Genomic DNA, 21,394 nt, shown 5'->3' on the forward strand with positions numbered 1-21,394 from the left:
CTGACACGAACTGACCACGCTCAGCGAGCAGCAGCGAAAGCCGAGCAGCGCTGGCGAGAGCGCAGGGCGCACCATTAACCAGCCAGGTAGCGCTAACGCGCCCCGCACACAGCCCCCTCCAGTGCGTTCAGGGGATGCCGCGCCCGGCCCGTGCGCCCCAAGCGCACTGGGGTTGGCAGCTCCCGGGGATTCCCCACGCGGATCGCTCGGAGGCTCCCCGCACCTTGCGTGGGGAGGCGTATTCGCGGTTGCAGCGCGCACTCACCCGCGGCGGGCTAAGTTTCTCAGGGAGCAGCCTGCCTAAGTGGCGGCGCAGGCTGCAAAGCGGGGCTCTGGCATCTTCTCCCCAGCCGTTGGCCAGAGGCTTGCCAGGCGCTCCTCCAGAGCCGGCCGCCGAGTGGCTCTGCCTCTCCCCCGCCCCTCGCCGCGTCCCCCTCGCCGTACCGGCTCTCACACCGCTCCCATGATGTCATCCAGCAGAGAGCTGCCATGCCCAAAGGCTGGACTAATCCAGAGCAGGCGCAGCGAGAGCGGCAGGCTCCAGCTGGAAATGTCACACGCAGGCAGCGCACCGGGAGGCAGCCAAAGTTGCTGAGAGAGCAGCAGGGGACAGATGTGGCCGGCAAGGAACCTGGGTCTAAAGGACAGATCATCTTTCTGTAATCCACCAGACAACACTCCTGCCAAGGGGCTGCAGGCATAGCCCAGAAAGAGGTTGTTAAAAATAGCTTTATAACCCCACATATCACCAGTGGCAAAATGTTCAACCCTCAGAGAGTTTGGGAAAATGTTCATTGAAACCAACACAACTGCTTTCAATTATGAACAGGTGCTACTAAAATGGGGCATTACAGCGCAGAGAATTTTTCCACAGCACAATAGGCTACATATCATGCCATAACCTCCATATTTGATCATATTAGAAAGAATCCCAGCCATTGGGTGTTGGTACTTACACCCTTCCTTTCCTAGGGGCAATTCTGTGATTTAACCAAAGTTGCTCCAAAAATGTGTTCTCTACAGAAAAAAAAAATGTTGGAAGCAAAAACAGCTTCTCGGCCAAAAGGAATTGTTCTAATGGAAAAATTTTTACACCCATTTTTTCCAAATAAGTTTCCAGTTCTCTTTTTTGGTAAAAACTATATAGATTCTCAATATCTAAAAAACTTCAGCTGGAAAAGATTCTGGAAAGCCACCTTTGGAATGTTTCAGTTTCATTTTTATTGAAACACTCAAAAGTGTTTCATGAAGATTAAAAGGAAGAAAATTGTTCTAAATCAAAGTCTGATGATAGGACAAGAAGCAATGGGCTTAAATTGCATCCAGGGACGTTTAGGTTGGATATTAGGGAAATCTTCCTAATTACAGTAGTTAATGCTAAAATAAATTGCCTGGAGGGCATAGGCAAGTCATGGTAGCTCTCTGTAGCATCGTCCCTCTGTGCCTTTGCCAAAATCTTAATTGCTAAATGGGGTGACTGTTCATTCCCCCTCCCTGTTCCTCTGGGTGGCCTTCCCTGCACCCTCTCCCAGGTTAGACAAACATCGTCAGAGATTGCCCAGACAATATTTACTCTAGCCTTCAGTGCATGGGACTGAACTAGGTTCTCTCTCAAGCTCCCTTTCAGTCCTACACTTCTATGATTCTAAGACTTTTAAATTTGATTTTAAAAGTAGTTGCACATACATTTTCACTCACTCTCACAAACTGTATTCTGGATCTTTTGCAGAATCTGTTTTGAAATGACAATGTTTTATGCCCTACAAATAATGATTTAGAATGGAAATACAAGCAAGCTCAATTACTATTGCTCTACTATGCTAGTTTTCTTATATGGCTGCAAAATAGGTTTCTTCTGTACTTCTGAAAGTAAGTGAACCATTACATTTCTTCCCCTTATCGCTAGGGGACAATTTTTTCCTCTAGAATCTGGGATTACAAAAATTAAGCATTATGTCACTAACCACTGCCTGTTTAAATATTTTTTGGATACAAAGTCAGGAAACACTGATATATTTTTAATCATATAAACATGATTGCAATTCTGAAATTTTAGTAGATAGTGGCATCATTATGAAGTGTTTGCTTGCTTTAGTTAGTATCCTCACCATCATTGGGGTTTAGTGAAGTGTTACTAGACTCATTAATTCAGAACTATTTCATTTCAATAGGTACATTTAATGACAATACTCTGAAGTTCCTTAGGGCAGCAAATACAAGAAACAGCAAACAGCTGCTATCAAGTAAATGAGACAAAGACCCATTCTCAGACATTTACAGACATAAAACAAGAGACAAGATGACACTTAGAATGATAATAAAAAATATGAAACTATTAATTCAGATAAAAAAGGTGCTGTATAAAAAAAGCTACACTCATTTTAGTGTCTTATGTTGAATGCCTTAGTCATATTATGAACTATGGCTAAACCATGAAACCTAATACCTTTTTTAATGATCACAGTTAAAGTATCAGTTCGTATCTCTCTGTGACCCACTGAATTTCCTTGTTTTAGATGGCTGTGACTACAGAATACAACTAAGATGTTTCTTTAAAGAAGAAAGGTTAAGTGCCTGAACCTGGTATGAAGTGCTTCCAAGTCCCAGTTACAGACTGAGGGTTCTTAACATTTTTCAGATAATGCTCAGCAGAGTCAGGGTCAGACTCTTGTAAACACCTGTGAATTTTTAAAAAATTCTTACTATTGTTAAGACCAGATCAGATGACTAGTTGATACTCTAATTCTACAGAGAGATAAACCTCATAATAATGGTCATTAAAATAGCTTTAGGACTAAAAAAAGTAGGTACTTTTTTTTTAAAGGAAGAGTAATAATTCAAAAACACAAAGCCTACATGCTGCCAATAACCTAAACCTCACACAACCTTGCTGTATTCAATGGTATTCTGGACCTTTTTCTGTTAGGCAGGAGATAACACCTCACTTAAACTAGTGTGTCATACTTGGTAATGTTTCCCACCTGAATATGGCATGGTTAGCATTTCAGAGCCAACCCTTACTTATTATATTTGTAACCCAGATTATAAAGTGAAATTAATGCATGCACCAACTCACCAGCATTTCATCAAATCTAAACACTAAGGCTACGTCTACACTGCAGGCTTTTTGCGCAAGAACGTTCTTGCGCAAAAACTTGCCGAGTGTCTGTACTGCACATGCGTTCTTGCACAAGTAATTTTACAGTAAAGCAGCAGAAGAGAGCTTCTTGCACAAGAGTTATTCCTCTCCCAATGAGGAATAAGAGCTCTTGAGCAAGAAGGCAGTGTGGACAGACAACAGGGATTTCTTGCACAAGAAACCCTTATGGCTAAAATAGCCATCAGAGCTTTCTTATGCAAGAGAGCATCCACACTACCATGGACGCTCTTGCACAAAAGCACATGGCAGTGTGGACGCGCTCTTGCGCAAGTACTTTTGCACAAGAACTCTTGCACAAAACAGTTCTTGTGCAAAAAGCCTGCAGTGTAGACACAGTCTAAGGCTACATCTACAATGCATATTGTTGCGCAATATATGATATGTAAATGAGGTACAGGGATGAATATCACCGTGCCTCATTTGCATACCTAATGAGCCGCTATTTTTGCTGCACAGGCTTTTGCGCATGAAGAAGCTATCTACACTGCTCCTTCTTGCACAAAAAAACCCCTCTTGCACAGAGCCATTCTTCCTGAAAATACGTGGCAGAACAGCTCTGCACAAAAGGGGTTTTTTTGCACAAGGAGCAGTGTAGACAGCTCCTTCTTGCGCAAAAGCCCGTGCTGCAAAAATGGTGGCTCATTAGGTATGCAAATGAGGCACCGCGATATTCATCCCCGTGCCTCATTTGCATATCTTATTGCGCAACACTGCGCAGTATAGTCATAGTCTAAATATTTCTCCCTCTTCCTCTCCCCTACATACCCTCCCTAGAGAGGTGGGAAACCTCTTCGAATCACAGAGACAGGAAGTAACAGGAATAATAACGTGAAAACAATTTCCTTAACATTGTCTATGTACATGCACAGCATAAATTCTGACTTTTCATATTTTCCTCCTTGCCTCCCCTACCCTTTTTACAGAGAAGACAGTCCCACTTCAATAAATAACTAAAATGAACTCTACTGGGAATGTACCCTAAGGCTGTGTAACTCAATCTACTTACAGGACTATCATCATAGCATCTGAGCATCTTCCTGTCATTATTGGATTTCAGCCTCACAAAATGCACATGAAATAGAACCCTATTAATCCCATTTTATAGCTTGAGGAAACAAGGTACATTAAGAAAATCTTGGTTAAGAATCACAGGGGCAGTTTGTGCCTCAGCTGGGAACGAAACCTATAGATGCCCACTACATCATCCTTTCTACTCATGATCATTGGGTAGGAGTTTGCTTATCTAATGCCAAATTATTTAGATATCATGCTTAAACACCGTATATGTGGGAGGGAACAGGCTCCTTCTATAAACAGAATGATCAATGTAGGAATCAAACTGGAAAAAGATAGCTTTCTAAGGCATTATTTATATAAATACACCTTACTTTCAATTTAGTGCTTGTCCAGTCTATACAATTTGCCATGTTAAAAACAACAAACAATGGTTCTGCTGAAGAATGGATAGGGACACATTATGTTGTTTAGAACATCTATTTTTGCTAACTTTGTATAAGTAGGGCTTTTAATTTTTTGTAAGCTGCCTCAATAAATGACCCAAAACATTGGAACTTTGATCGGATATAAAATAAAGCTGCAAAAGACGAAGGGACTGCAGGTATCTGGCTTAAAGGAAATAGTTGCTGTACCTTTAACAAAGATTTATTTTGAAGAACAGCAAGTCACTTTTGTCACATTAAAACAGAGCCCCTCTTTTTCATACATAGTTGTTTAGGTGAAGATATCTTACAGTGGAAGTGTACCTAATGGTGCTTAGAAAATTTCCTAAATCAGAAATAAATACACAAAAATAGCTTAGGGATTAATGCACGATTTAAAACCCAGAAAACCATAGAATGACTCCCTTTCAGAATTTTGCAACAGGGACCCTTAATTCAGGTACTGTACTTCATATAACATCTGCTATGATTTCAATTCAGATTTACATGATTTCTTGCTCAACACCAGTTCTGAGGACATGACACTTTCTTCCAATAACAGGTGTTTTAAGCCATTATTAACATTAGAGACAATTCATGGAATATACCTGCTTACTGAACTGATACTACTCTGCATATATTACCTATGCAGCTCTCATGTTATTTCTGCTCTTGATTTGCTATCTGCAATCTACCTACAGACTGCTTTCTGTTCTTTCTTCAAATTTTACAGCTCTGTATTGCAAATTTGGCTTACTACACCAATGTGCAGAAGAGGGAAGGCTATTTGAAGAGATGAACAGCCCGATGCTCATTTTCATTCAATGCATCTTTCAAGCCTGGGACAAAAGGTCTCCTCTTCCACAAGTCAATACTAAGTTAAGTACATGACATCATTCTCAAGTTATGAAAACTTATGTTTCCACATAAAGGGATACTCAAAGCAGATAAAGCAGTAATACATAAATATATCAGTGTATGCATGATTCAGAGGAAGGAAGAAAGGTGGTCAATAAGTCAATTATGTAATTCCTTTTGTTGTAGATTCTGTAGCAGTCTGCTCCTAGTTTCTATTCTGAGGCTCAGCTAGTCTCATCTCAAGTATAGTTGAAAATCACTTTAAAAGTAAGAGCAATAAAATCACCACAAAGCCCAATGGTTGGAGTAGGCTTCAGGAGATCAGCTACCAAAGTGATAAGCATCAGCTAAATGTTGCCTAGATAGATGCCCCGGAATCTTAAGCTGATTGAATCAATTTAAATACATCCCATACATACTTAAAATATTTACTGGGCTTTACACTGGATTTCTGACATCTCTCTACCTCTACTAGCAAAGCCAGGTTACCACTGTCCTAAAACTATTACAAGGACACCTGATAAATGAAATCTTGTCCTCAATCAAGTAACGTGATAAAGTTGTCATGCTAGCATAGTTATTGCTTGGGAAATTTCAGTAAGTAATTAGTAATACTTGAGTGACCAAGAAATTTTAAGACTTTCATATCATAAAGCCTGCAGGGAAGATAACATGTACTGCCTTTTTAAATGTACAATTTTCTTAATTGTTATGCTGAAACCCAGTGTTCAATCAATCAATACATCTACCACAGAGAAATTTTGAAAGCTGCTCAATTCAGTATGTATCAGAAAGCATCAGCACAAACCTTGCACGGCCATTTTTGTAAACATCATACACTGCTAAAGTTCAAAACCAACTGACCTGAGAGACATTCAAGGTAATATAATACAATAGCTAAAAAATACACATGCCTGCTTCGAGTAGTCTGTTACAGAAGATTTAGTTAACTTTTATACTATTTGTGAAGAGAGCATGAGCATTCATAAGAAATTAAGAATTTAGCTCACTTTTATAGCAAGATTATACCATTGTAGTGTAGTAAATTAAAGCTAGCAGATAGGACTAGCCTAAAAATTCCATTGTATGGTAGTTATTTATATATATATAAACACATTTCCTTCAGAAACAAATGCAGTGAAGACCCACTCCAATGGTTGGGCACTCATATGGTTTGTGGAAGACCCTGGTGTAAATCCCTGCTTCTTATTAGGCAGACATAAGATACTGGCTATTCTGGTATTCTGGGGTGGAGGTTATTTCTTCTCTAAGAAGTCTTCTCAATGACAGGATCTTTGAAAGATGCAGTTTCATTAAACCCCAAAGACTGCACAGAAACATATGTTCCAATTAAGACCAAACATTTCAGCCATCACTAACAGACATTTTGATTAGAATATAATTTTGGGGGAGTTCAACAAGTTCCAACCATGATAATCTCCAGTAATTTACCTTTTAAGCTATGTTGAAAAGTCTCAGAGGGGTAGCCGGGATAATCTGTAACTTAAAAAAAGAAAAACGAGTAGTTCTGTAGCACCTTAGAGACTAACACAAAAGCTCATGATACTATATACGTATTTTATGTTAGTCTCTAAGGTTATGTCTACACTAGTCCTCTAGTTAATTCGAACTAAGGACTTAGTTCGAATTACTGTTTCACTGCCGCGTGTAGCCGCGGGCAGTTACTTCGGACTAGTGGGATTTTAAAATGGCGACCGGACGGGAACATGCAAATAAAGCCCAGGATATTAAAATCCCGGGCTTCATTTGCAACTTCGAATGCCTACATTAGCCTCCCTAGTTCTAAATAGGAGGCTAGTATAGACATATCCTAAGGTACTACAGGATTATTCATTTTTTAAAGCTATGAAGTGCCAAACATCTCCACCCTCTCTATTCCACTACAGTTGGAATTTTTGGGAAAAGTAGAATTTGCTGCCAGGATACTCCATCATTATAACTTGATAATCAAGTTCAAGTACATACTAGAATTAATGTCACTGTGGTCCTTATTTATGTATAAACCATAAGATATAAAATAGGACATGCAGTATGTTATTTTTGCTTGCTAATAATGACTTTGATGTAAGATTGGTAAAATGGTTTGGGGGAAAACCCCACAAAGTTCTAGCACTTTCAAATACTGAAATTACCAGCCTTTCCCCACCTTTGTTCAATGGAACTACCTTGTTCTCCATGCAACAGTAGGTGATTTTAATTAATACTTGTTTGGATTAGGAGGAATTTGCCCCGAGAGGAGTCTTCCACAAGTCACATTATATAAAGTTAGTAATACTTTGCACTCAGTGTGCCTTTGGTTCAAAAAAATCTCAGGGTTCCACAAAAAAAGTCAATAATGTTATAGAGAAGTCGTAGGTTATAGATTGGGTTTTGTTTTTAAACTAGTTTATAGCTCTCTGGGCAGCAATTTCAGTTTGTCTCACATTTTAAGTTGGAAAAGTCATTTTGTGCTGTGGTAGGAAATAGAAAGCTTTATGATTTGTGATTTTTTTAAACCAAAATACCCATACACCCATCTCTCACCCTCCTAAAAAGGGGCAAAACAAAAATACTTCTAATCTCAGTATTGGCTACTTTAATCAAGCTTTGTGTTGGGATTTGCAGAGTAGGAAGTTTTTCTCCCAAATCAGTATGGCTACGTCTAGACTGGCATGATTTTCTGCAAATGCTTTTAACGGAAAAGTTTTTCCGTTAAAAGCATTTGCAGAAAAGAGCGTCTAGATTGGCATGGCCGTTTTTTGCGGAAAAGCATCCGTGCCCATCTAGATGCGGTTTTGCACAAGAAAGCCCCGATCGCCATTTTCGCAAAAGAATTTTTTGCACAAAAGAATACCGCGTTGTCTACACTGGCCCTCTTGTGCAAAAGCATTTGCGCAAGAGGGCTTTTGCCCGAACAGAAGCAGCGTTGTATTTGCGCAAAAACACTGACAATCTTACATGAGATCATCAGTGTTCTTGCGGAAATTCAAGTGGACAGTGTAGACAGCTGGCAAGTTTTTCCGCAAAAGCAGCTGCTTTTGCGGAAAAACTTGCCAGTCTAGACGCAGCTTATGAGTAAGGGGTTTTCACAGAAGGTGAAGGAGCCTTCCCCAAATTCTACAATTTAACCAGCAGAAGGAGGGGAAGACACTCCAACAGGGGAACTAGTACCAGTGATTATTAAAGACAAGTCAGGTGCGGTATCCAATAAAGTGTTTCCACAAAAAAGCTACCCAGTGCAAAGGAATAACTCTTCACGGGTCAATATTCCAAAGCAGCTATTATAGACTCAAATCTAATTGAAGTTTCTTGCCCTCTTTAACTCAGAGCAATAGGGTAGCCACAGACCACATTATTTGTCATGCAGCAGTAACGTGTCAGCTTGGTACTTTTTTTATTCCAATAAAATGCTGCACTTAATACACACATTAACTCCAGTTCAGGGAACCATGCACACCACCTTATCCCTTTTAACTCCCACATTAAGGATTTTATAGATGATTCAGGACATCTTACAAAGGCACTGGAGAGAATGGGCATCAGCAGACAAGGATTTGTTCCCTGTACACACATCATTTACAGCTCCTTATATTGAATCCAGGGCAGTTAGGGGCAACCTAGGCCAGGGAGTGGGCTGCATGAGTGGTCCTCCAGATTATCATAACGTAACATGGTCTCCTGGAAGAGGTCATTTCTACTGACTGTGCTTGAATACCTGCAATTTGTGGGGTTTGCCAAATGAACCACAGCAACACGTTGAATGCAGAGGGAGCATACGGCTCTCCCAGTCAATGGTGTGTGCAATCAGCATGCCCCTCACGTCACGTGCCCTTGCTTTAAGTGCATGTCACTTTTGTAATAATCTGCACTTTTGAAAAAAAATCTACATAGACAAAAACTACCAGAATCTGGCAACCATGTGTATGGGCAATAGTAAACAAAATGTCTCATGAGCCACACATAGAACCCCAGTGGGCCCCAGGTTGCCACAGTCTTAGAGGCTGGTATCACCACATTAAGTGTGCAATGAATACTTCCTCAACTCATGACACAGTATGGGCTCATTTGCTAGCCTGCATTATCAGTCGTTACATTAGGCATATTAGTCAGCTTGGAGCTAGCTCTAGATGGCAATAGGGAGTGCATAAAATAGATTAGACAAAATGTTGTATTACAAACAGGGATGAAAATAACTTACATTTCTTACTGGTCCTAGCCTATCACAACTTGCCCTCTCTTGGAGGGGGCTCAGGGCTAGGAGTGGGGAATGTAGGAGTCAGGGCAGCAGGCTGGGAGTCTGGAGGTGAGCAGGATTCAGGGATGAGGATGTGCAAGGGGTTCAGGGCAGGGAGTGCAGGAGTCAGCTGGGGGAGGGGAAATATTGTTTGGGGAGCCCTTGGGCCACGTTACCTTACCTTGGCTGGGTCCCTCCCCAATGCTCATGCTGCCACAAGGGAGCTGTGGGACAGCTATGTGGGAGCAGCGCTGCAGGGAAATTGATGGCAGTAGTGCAAGAGGACCCTGACTTCTTTCCAAGGGCTACTGTCTTGTGTTCACTGGGGCGGCAGGGGGACAGCAGCATAGACATGGATGCACCAGTAGCCTTGCTGGGAGCATTAATGCCTCTGTGTCACAAGGCAGACTCTCCACCATGGTGCCTCTAGCCAGTAGCCCTGGGAATTAGCATGTCGACTCACTGGACGCCTCCCTCTAGGTGGTGTCTTCTCACGTTCTCACTGGTTTCTCTAGTCCTGACCTGTGTCATTGTTGGACCATGCCATCCTCTTCAGGACACTGCCCTCTGGGCCCCCTTCAGGGATAGGTGTTTATCCAGCTTTGCACTCCAGGGCCCTTCCCTCCCCAAGGCACCCTGTTCTCCTCCCAGAAGACACCCAGTTCCCCTGTATCTACCTTGCCTCAGTGACTCTCCGCCAGTTTTTATCTAGCCCCTGCCTCAGGGGCAAACTGCAGTCTGTAATGGCCACTCAACACTGGCAAAGGGGTGTGGACCTGCTGCCTTCACCTACCGTGGCTGCCTCTCTGCAGCCCTAGTGGCTCCAGGGCTTACTTCAGGCCCTGCAGCCTGGTAACTAGTTTGGCCAGACCTTCCCAAACCCTGCCTGCCTGCCTGCCTGCCTGCCTGCTTGCTTGCTTGCTTGCTTGCTTGCTTGCTTCGCCTTCTCAGCAGCCAGGTCCCTCCTGCTCTCTATTCAGAGCAGCAGTCAGTTCTCCTCTCCTGCTAGGAGCCCTTCTCTTTATATAGCCCCCAGCTGGGCCATCATTAGCAACAACTGCCTCAGCTGGGGCTTCGCTCACAGCCCTCACTCAGGGCTGGATTTTTAACCTTGTAGAGCTAGTGCAAGTGCCCTGTCACACTCTTCTACAGTGTTCCCACAGTTGGCCCCTTTCACCTGCTTGCCTCATTTTACTACCTGCAGCAGAAGCTCTGGGAGCCCAGCTGGGAGAGTGAACAGCCCTCCAGCCTGCTCTTACCAGAGCACAGCTGGCTCTTGCTGGAGCAGTACACTGGGATCTGCCACCCTACTTTCATCTTTGATTCCAAAAGAAAAAAAATCTCTATTCACCAGCTAAGAAATACTATCTGGAAATCTCCCTGATCAGGATATTGCACATGCATGAACACTTACCCATCTGCAGACTTTGCCACATATCAAGTGCCTCACTTAGGAAAGTTTAGAGTGTTGCAACAGACTAAAGAAAGATTACAGTAGCTCTGAATAAGGTGGGGTTTGGACATCTCATTGCTCTTAATTTGCAGCCACAAAACTGTTCTAATTCATGCTGTGGAAGCGGTACTGAATTCCTGGTTAAAGTACTGGAACAAGGTGGGTGAGGTAATTCTCTTTCATCAGACCAACTTCTGTTGGTGTGAGACAGAAGCTTTCAAGCTGCACAGAGTTCTGTTTCAGCTCTTGGAAAGAGACTCTGTGTCACAGCTAAAAACAAGATCAAACAGAGAGGTTAGTTTATAGGTACAGATAGGGGTTGAAACTCCATAGGAGAAGCTACCAGAGGAGAAGCTGTTCTGGATTTGGTTTTAACAAATAGGGAGGAACTAGTTGAGAACTTGAAAGTGGAAGACAGTATAGGGGAAAGTGATCATGAAATAATAGAGTTCATGATCTTAAGGAAAGGTAGAAGGGAGACCAGCACAATTGAGGTAATTGATTTCAGGAAGGCAGATTTTGATAAGCTCAGAGAACTTGTAGGTAAGGTCCCATGGGAAGCAAGACTGAAGGGAAAAACAACTGAGGAGAGTTGGAAGTATTTCAAAGGGACGTTAAGGGCCCAAAAGCAAACAATTCCACTGTGTAGGAAAGATAGAAAATATGGCAAAAGACCAGCTTGGCTTAACAAGGAGATCTTGCATGATCTCAAAATAAAAAAGGAGTCATATAAAAAATGGAAACTAGGACAAATAACAAAGGATGAATATAGACAAACAACACAGGAATGCAGGGGCAAGATTAGAAAGGCAAAGGCACAAAATGAGATCAAACTAGCTACAGGCATAAAGGGAAACAAGAAGACCTTTTATAAATACATTAAAAGCAAGAGGAAGACCAAGGACAGGGTAAGCCCTCTGCTTAGTGAGGAGGGAGAAGCAGTAACAGGAAACTTGGAAATGGCAGAGATGCTCAATGACTTCTTTGTTTCGGTCTTCACCGAGAAGTCTGGAGGTGTGCCTAACGTAGAGAGTACAAGCAGAGAGAAGGTAAGTTTAGAAGATAGGATACACAAAGAACAAGTTAAAAATCACTTAGGAAAGTTAGATGTCAGCAAGTCACCAGGTCCTGATGAAATGCATCCCAGGATACTCAAGGAGCTGATAGAGGAGGTATCTGAGCCTTTAGCTATGATTTTTGAAAAATCATGGCAGACAGGGGAGATTCCAGAAGACTGGAAAAGGGCAAATATTGTGCCCATCTATAAGAAGGGGAATAAGAACAACCCAGGAAATTACAGACCGGTCAGTTTAACGTCTGTCCCAGCGAAGATAATGGAGCAGGTAATTAAGGAAATCATATGCAAACACTTGGAAGGTAATAAAGTGATAGGGAATAGCCAGCATGGGTTTGTGAAGAACAAGTCATGCCAAACTAATCTGATAGCTTTCTTTGATAGGATAACGAGCCTTGTGGATAAGGGAGAAGCGGTGGATGTCATATACCTAGACTTTAGTAAGGCATTTGATACGGTCTTGCATGATATTCTTATTGATAAACTAGGCAAATATAACTTAGATAGGGCCACGATAAGGTGGGTGCATAATTGGCTGGATAACCATAGTCAGAGAGTTGTTGTTAACGGTTCTAAAACCTGCTGGAAAGGGATAACAAGTGGAGTTCCTCAAGGGTCTGTTTTGGGACCCGTACTGTTCAATATCTTCATCAGTGATGTAGATATTGGGATAGAGAGTACGCTTATTAAGTTTGCAGATGATACCAAACTGGGTGGGGTTGCAACTTCTTTGGAGGATAGGGACATAATTCAAAATGACCGTAGCAAGTTAGAGAAATGGTCAGAGGTAAACAGGATGAAGTTTAATAAAGAGAAATGCAAAGTGCTCCACTTAGGAAGGAACAATCAGTTCCATACATACAAGATGGGAGCGACTGTCTAGGAAGGAGCATGGCGGAAAGGGATCTAGGGGTCATAGTGGACCACAAGATGAATATGAGTCAACAGTGTGATGCTATTGCAAAAAAAGCAAATATGATTCTAGGTTGTATCAACAGGTGTGTTGTAAGCAAAACTCGTGAAGTCATTCTGCCGCTCTACTCTGCACTAGTTAGGCCTCAGCTGGAGTACTGTGTCCAGTTCTGGGCGCCACATTTCAAGAAAGATGTGGAGAAATTGGAAAGGGTACAGAGAAGAGCGACAAGAATGATTAAAGGTTTAGAGAACATGACCTATGAAGCCAGGCTTCATGAACTGGGCTTGTTTAGTTTGGAAAAAAGAAGATTAAGGGGGACATGATAGCGGTTTTCAAATATCTAAAAGGGTGTCACAAGGAGGAAGGCGAAAATTTGTTCCTCTTGGTTTCTGAGGACAGGACAAGGAGTAATGGGCTTAAAGTGCAGCAGGGGAGGTTTAGATTGGACGTTAGGAAAAAATTCCTAACTGTCAGGGTGGTCAAATATTGGAATAAATTGCCAAGGGAGGTGGTGGAATCTCCCTCTCTAGAGATATTTAAGAACAGGTTAGATAGACATCTGTCAGGGATGGTGTAGGGCGGGGGGCGGGGGGCTGGACTCGATGACCTCTTGAGGTCCCTTCCAGTCCTATTATTCTATGATTCTATGACTTCCCTAGTTCAGCAGCATCCCTGATCTGGCATCGTTGGGGTGACCCCATTGGGCTAGGAGCAGACTAGGGGGCCGACAGAGTGGAACAAAGCAACCAGGAGGAGCGCGGAATCTCGGGCGGCAATGTAGCTGCCAGGCAGAGTGTGAAGCCCCAGTGGGAGTCTTGGGAGGGGGGGGCGGGGAGCACGGAGCTCCCCACAGGTGGCAGCAGAGCCACGAGGCAAAAGTGGAGTCTAGTGTGTCAGCAGAGCTGGGGGGAGGGGGAAACAGAGCCTTGTGCCCTGTGGGGAGAGCAGAGCCATGGGGCAGCAGCAGAGCAGCCAGAAGGAAAAGCAGAATCCCTGGTGCATTGATCTCCCTTTGTCCAGCCAATTCCCTGGTCCGGGACCAGTCACGTCCTGAGGGTGCCAGACCAGGGAGGTGCAACCTGTTGTTAAGACATATTCTAAGGGACCACTGAAGGTGAAGTGGTTGAAGACCAGTCAGTTATGATTTCTGTAATACCTCCCATCTGGCCTGTACTTTATCTATGCATTTTTCTGTCTTGACTATATACCCATGGCTACCAGGTTTCCTCCTTATAACATACATATTTTGCTGTGCTGGAGAAATTTCCAGATACTGTACACCTCCCTCAGTAAATAGGCTGGTTGAATACTTGAGCACTTTTCTCTTTTGCATTTGCCTAGAGCCAGCTCCTTTGGTAGGCAGTCTACAGTAGTTGAGATTAATGATGTGGCAAGGTATGACGCACAGTAGGTGGTAGAATGGGTGATTTAACAGCAAGTCTGTGCAAATCAATCTATTTCACATCTTGCAAGTTCACACAAAGTAGCCCTCCTAGCCCCTCATGTTTTCTGGAAGCTGGAGCCTAGCCAAGGAAGAGCTCTTACATTTTTAATGCCTTCTGATGGTTTCTCAATTGTAAATATTAAAAGCACCACCCAGATTTGACTGAACAATACCACAACATGATTTCATGCGTGAGGGTTAAGCCAGGGGACTGGGAGGGATCAAAGTCAAGTCCCTAAGCTAGTGGTGACTAGGAACAGTATTAAAGCCTCAGGGGGCATTAGTAATACAGTGGGGGACAAGGGCTTCATGCAGTTTTGTCTGTTTTTTTTTTTTCAAATTGGGTCTCTTTGTTAAAGGACTTTTAAAAATGCAGCAGCAGCATTCAGCTTTCTCATCTGGAAAAGTCACTACAACTAAGCTTGGCTATTGGTATTTTATCACTGTATTGTGATAGCACCTGGAGGATCCATTCAGGACTGGGGTCCCAGTGTGCTAGCTACTGTACTAGAGAGTTTACAATCAACTGCCCTGATCAAGAGCTCTTGCGCAAGAGGGCTTACACTTGTTAGAAAAGAGCGTAGCTCTTGCGCAAGAAGCCCTTTCTTCCCACGCTTTACTGTAAATCTTCTTGTGCAAGAGCGGGCGGGCCGTGTGGACGGTCTGCAGGTTCTTGCGCAAGAACAGTCATTCTTGTGCAAGAACCCGCCAGTGTAGACATAGTCCAGGAGTGCTCAGACCGACTGTACTATCAATACAGGGCATTGTGGGGTGGCTTCTAAAAGCCAGTCACAGTTGATGTGAGCAATGCAGTGCCTGTGCTGTTGCTGCATTGGCCTAACTGTGTGAACATGAACTTTATATCTCTTGCAGAGATGGGGTCATTAAGTTGGCATAGTGGGGTAGTTACTTCAGCGGGAGCAAATTTTTGGTGTAGATACTTAGGGTGCATCTACACAGCAAGGTTTAACTCAAAATGAGCTATGCAACTTGAGCTACGTCAATTGTGTAGCTTATTTCAAAATAGCTTATTTAGAAATTGGGAGCATCTACACAGCACTTATTTTGAAATAGGGCACTCTTCCTCAACTTCCCTTACTCCTCGTACAATGAGGGTTACAGGAGTTGGAGTAAGAAGTCTTCCAGTTTGACAGTATTTCAACATTATTTTGAAATAACTTCCTGCTGTGTAGACATGGACTAAGTTATTTTATATCATGCTAGTTATTTTGAAATAATGTTACTGTGTAGACATACCCTTACAGAGTTAGGTCTATGTAAACTACCTTGTGTCAACCTAACTCTGTAGGATAGACCAGGCTTCACATCAGACAGTTAATCTCTACTGTGGCCCCTTGTATGTGCACTCTTCAAGGATTGACCTGAAATGGAGCCAGATCAGGAATGCAACTACTAAAGTGTAAAATTGGACTGCTTTCTCTTAATTCAAAGTGGTACAGGCAGGTCTTACATTTGTCCCATCTTCTCTGCTTTTCCTTTCTCCGGGCATTATTGTTTTTTGTAGTGCCAGTTTCACATTGTACAATAGCTATACAGATTGAACTTCTAAAATCCCAGATTCTTTTGTCTGGCAACGTCCATGGTCTGGCAGGAACACAGATATTGCTGGACCAGAGAGCTCCTGCTGGGGAAGTTCAGGGGTTCACCTGGCAGCGGGGAGCTCAGCCCCAGCGGCAATGAGGAGGGAGCGCAGCCTTGGCCAGAGCTGGCAGCAGGGAGCACAGCAGGAAGCGCAGCCCCATCCTGGCCAGATGCAGCGGGGCTGTTGCCTGGGAGTGCAGCCCCAGCCAGTGGGAACTGGCAGCTGGGAGTGCAGCTGGAAACTGGCACAGTGGGGAGCGTGTACCACCACGCAGTCTGGGCCAGCTGACAAGGGCCAGCACAGTGGGGAGTGTAGCCTGGGGACCTACGCTGGCAGCAGCCTAGAGTGTGCAGGCAGCGGGGCTAGTAGCAAGCAGGGCCAATAGCTGGGAGGGGAGTGTAGACATCCCCTGGTCTGGCAAACTCCATGGTTCAGGACTACTCAGGTCCTGAGGGTGCTGGAACAGGGAGGTCCCACTTGTAGTATCTTTAAGTAATGCCAGTGGTTTATTTGCCTGTCTTCTTACTCAGATGCTGAAATAAAATGGTGCAGGCTCTTACTAATTCCCGCAGCAAAGGCAACATCCAGTCTTCTAGAGCTCTTCCTCCCCCATACACAGAAATTGTAGCCGTAGTCTTGATATCCACTTAGTTTAGAGAGTATGTAACCACATGGAGGAGAGGTTTTTTCACTAGGTAAACTGGAGGCAGCCTACAGTACACTCTTACTATTAGGGTTATGAGATAAACTGTTGTTTTGGTTTCCATGAAGTGGGTTTAACTATACAGCTTTCTGGATGTCTACATTCTACATGCTAATGATTCACAAACCCCACTCATTTCAAAGGTTAAGCTCAATAAGCTAGTAGCAGCCATGATCCTTTGATCTATGAGGCATGGTACTACCACAATCTGAGAGCCTTAGAAGTCCACTGCCCTGTCTTATGACCACCACCGTTTTCCTGAAGAACAGGTGGAATTGGAAGACTCCAGGACTAACTTGCAATTTTGCATGGAGGAAAAAATATAATCAGATTCTCTCAGGGTACCATTTGACCAAAAGCCACTTCTGCTGCACTTCAACCATATGGCCTCCTGACCAGAGCAAAATTTCATCTCGTCAGCTTACAAGGGGTCAGGCTCCTTCCCCACTCTGGCACGATAAATGCAGAAGTGGGGGCCTGCAAAAATACTCAAAAACCTTATCATTCCAGGCTTTGGTAAAAAAAAAAATCCCCCCCTAACAGATTTATGTAAACTTTATCCTGCTTACAGAAGGTTGAAGAGTCTATTCTTGGAGGGAGACATTCTGTCTGTCTCCCTCAGGACCTGGAGAGAAAACTGCCCCAGAGACAAAGGAGAGGACAAAACCAAAACTCCTTTGTCCCAGTTTGAAATTCCTATCTACATTCCTATTGGCCAACTCTACCTGGGTTAGGTATGTTAACCCCTTAGGGTGTGTCTACACTGCCACCCTAGTTCGAACTAGGGTGGCTAATGTAGTCATTCGAACTTGCAAATGAAGCCTGGGATTAAAATATCCCGGGTTTTATTTGCATGTTCTCGGGCGCCGCCATTTTTAAATGCCCGGTAGTTCGAACTCCCTGCCCATGGCTACACGCAGCACAGGCTAGGTAGTTCGAATTAAAGCTTCTAATTCGAACTATCGTTACTCCTGAGTAACTTGCATCTAGGAGTTTCATATCCCAAGAAGTGCCCTAAACTATATAAGGGTTTCCTCAGATGAATTAGTTGTGTCAAAACAGATCTGTATCCCAGAAAAGTTTTAGTTATGATGAATACACATTTTCTAGCAAGAGTGTTTTGTCATACTCCCAAGGAATGTCTACATGCAATGCTAATTTTGGATACCAGAGGTATCCCAAAATACCTATTCTGCGTCTTTTGAGTGCACCTGTTATTTCTAAATATAACGGTCTCGCTATTCCGACGTCCCAGTAAACCTCATTCTATGAGGAGTAAGGGATGTTTCGGAATAGCAGGTTATTTTGAAATTTGGCTCTATTTAGGTAATTTGCATAGCTCAAATTGTGTGGCTTATTTTGAGCTATGGGTGCAGTGCAGATGATCGCTTTTGTAAAGAGCAGTGTAGGTTATAGCACAATTCTTTGTCTGGGTCATTAGCCCTGGGAGTTTCCTTTGTGTCACAGAGGTTGATGGGCATGTCATCTTTTTCCAGGTTTGCAGTCTGATAGCTGTGGACTTGGTGTTTCCCAGGTATAAAGTTTGGGAACAGTTAGATTTGTTCTGAGGTTTTTCTGAACATACTAAAGACAGACACCTCCACCCCTTCCACCAAGCAGCTGCTTCAGGGTTCAATGCAGCATTGCCTGAGATATTTTTGAAAGAATTATGCATTCAGGGGAAAAAGACCCATGTGTGTTGTATTTAAATAAACAGATTACATTATGATACTCAACTCTACATCACTATTTTCTCCTCTAGATGCAGAACTTACTTGCAAGGCCCCATGTCTGCTGTCACTTCAGAGGAGCAACAATGGCTTCAAATAAAGTAATGGGTGAAAGAGCCATAACTGGTTTTAGGTTTTTGAATCAGGTTAAGTTTTCCATGTTTTTAAGTCACTGTCTTGGAGCAAGCAACATGGAGCCTGCTACACACCCCTCCCCCTCCCTGCAGAAACTACACAAGATCCACCAGGTGTGCACTTACTGACCTTTCACTTCTAGTTCTCACCAGCAGCAACTCCGCACAGTCTATTTACAATATTAATCATACTTTTGACCCTCTCACCAGGAACTGAGGGGAACCGCCGTCTCCCTCTTCTGAGCCCTCTGTGACACTAGCCGTGGCTAGCCCATTCTTCTCTCTCTCCCCATTGCCTTCTTGCACTTCCTTCCTGTGCAATGGTCTAATGAGGCCACTTGAGTGCTTACCCCACACAGCCCACCAGCCTGATTAGTCCATCCCCAATCAGCTTCTCCTGGGGCACTCACTGGCATTTCTCAAATGTACCGTTTCTAAAATGCAGCCACCAGGGGCGTTTCTTGCCACCAGAGCCTCTGAAGTGGTGGTGGGAGGTGGGGGAAGGGACAAAGTAGTCTCCCCCCAAAGTCACCAGCAGGGATTGGTCCCTGCCCCCTTCTGGAGCCACAAACACTGTAGTAGTAGGTGACCAGTGAGAGTTCCTCATGTTTCCCAAGAGCAGTGGAGCTTGAGTTGTGGGCTTCAGCTCTGGGGTGGCAGGTGGGCAGACTCTGGCCATGCAGTGGTGGACTCTGTTCCCCAGCCACTCTCCCCCCACCTTGCCTTCTTTAGTAAAATGGGAGTTCCAGCCCAGTCCTTTGTGCAGCAGCAGGGAACTCTAGATCTTCATGCCACCAAGAAGTCTTATTCTGTTTTTGTATTCATGGTAGCATCTATTATGTGAAATTATTGTGATCACAGTGCAGAATTAAGAATATTCATCTTTGAAGCACATCTGTGGAAGCACATGTGTGATGGATAGGAGGAGTGCTGGCCAGCACTTGGTGACTTAAGGGTTAAACTCAAGTAGCTAGGGAATTTTGGCAAGGAGCCAGGAGAGCCAATGGGGGAGAGAGTTGAAATTTAAATTGAAAGGTATACCTGCCTGCTGTTTTCTTTGTGTGAGTTTTAAGCTAGAAGCAGGGGAAACAAGATGAATTAAATCAGGCAGAACTACCATGCCTACAAAAGAATACTGGCATAGACATGGACTGGGCCTTAAAACATGCATCTATAAGTGGACAGGGAATGAAATGTCTACTTAGATGTGATCAGATTATTTTCTTTGTTTTGCTGTTCGGTTAAACTTCTCTGTGCTAAGTCCATGTTCCACACATCTCTTCCCTTTCCTCCATACACTGTATTTTAAGCTGTATCCTAGAGATACAATTTCTCTGTGTTTTAATCTTTTCTTTTCTCTATTGCTCTGTAACACCTACAACCAAGTATGCTTTATCAAGTATACCTTTTTGTTTTGTTAATAAAATCACCATTTTTAAGGTGATGATTTGATTCTTGCGTCCTGGAAGGTAACAGGAAATCAGTGTATGCATGCCTAAGGCTGAGAAGTCAGCTATCAGAGATTGCAGTTTGTTTGCTCTCTTTCTTTTTTCCTCAAGGTCTCTTGTGGTAAGAGAGCTTGGGGTACCCATCTGGAAGAAGTTCAAGTGCTTTCTTCCTGGGTCCAAGAAGAAGGGGGTTTTCACTTGATGGTGGCAGCCTCTCCCCCAAGGCAAGAGAATCTGTGACTTTGGGGAGTTTTTTAAGGAGCAGCCTATAGTAGCAAGATTTTTAAGGTCTCTTGCAGGCCCCCCACCTTCTGCACTCAAAGTGCCAGAGTAGAGAACAGGCTTGACAACATGTAAAGTGAAGTTTTCACTGGAAATGATATTTCCTGATCATATACAAATATGTAAAAGAAACAGAAGCTTTACCTATAAGGATGTGTCTTTTTTACATAGAAATATAGCCAGGGTGATAGCTGTTTAAAAGTCAAATGTTCCAGAAGCCAATGAGCATCCATATTGCATGTAATGTGTGGATTAGCCAATAGTTAGAAAAAGCACTGGAGGAGCAGATCCTGCTGGGAGAGAACAGGAAACAGAAGAGCTGATGCTTCTAAAGTGGTCAGTCAGGTGTCCCCTGCTGTTGCTTACATAATAGTGAGAGAGAGAGCAGGATTTTTTAATGGTGCTTGCTCTAAGCCCTAACATCTCTGATAATTAGCAAATGAAGTTCCCATCGGTCTCTCATTACCAAAATACCAAGGGTTGATGTGCACACCAATTCATATTCCATTGAATGCCTTTAACATTCAATATTTCTTAGATTCACACTTTTTTGTGTTTTGGGGGAGCTGAGAGGGTAAATAGCATCATATAAATGTTTCCTACTTATCCCTCCATAGCCCACTCCCTAAAATAGTTTCTCCCTAAAACTACACTGGCTACAAACCCATAATAAGCATTATTACCTTCTCAACCAGTGACAGATTTAAAGAAAGACATCTCAAAGTCCAGCTCCTTGCTATATATTATTAGGAAGTTAGGAATTTCTTTCAATAAATGGTACAGCAGACATGTTAGTCCAGGTGTTGAACTATAATGGCTTGCTTGCTTCTCAGGTGCTGGGCTCTGCACTGCTTCAGTCTCCCCCTGGTAATTTGGTTTGTTTAGTTCTCCAACTAAGCTAAAATAAACTTGCCA

General features: G+C 43.2%; 1 protein-coding gene across 4 annotated transcripts in view; it reads right to left on the minus strand.

Moving 5' to 3' along the window:
* MARCHF1 (membrane associated ring-CH-type finger 1) overlaps positions 1-21,394 on the minus strand; it is a 711,901-nt gene that overhangs the window by 471,228 nt on the left and 219,279 nt on the right. For 2 of the 4 annotated variants that reach the window (XM_075930153.1, XM_075930151.1), the window contains exon 1: positions 266-969. The exons of 1 other annotated variant lie outside the window; for it this stretch is intronic. The gene's annotated coding sequence lies outside the window, so the exon portion shown is untranslated. Of the gene's footprint in view, positions 1-265; positions 970-21,394 lie in introns of those variants that run through there. One more of the 4 variants, XM_075930154.1, reaches the window with a different exon arrangement.

This window comes from Pelodiscus sinensis, chromosome 5 (genome assembly GCF_049634645.1).
Source record: "Pelodiscus sinensis isolate JC-2024 chromosome 5, ASM4963464v1, whole genome shotgun sequence".
NCBI lineage: Eukaryota > Metazoa > Chordata > Testudines > Trionychidae > Pelodiscus > Pelodiscus sinensis.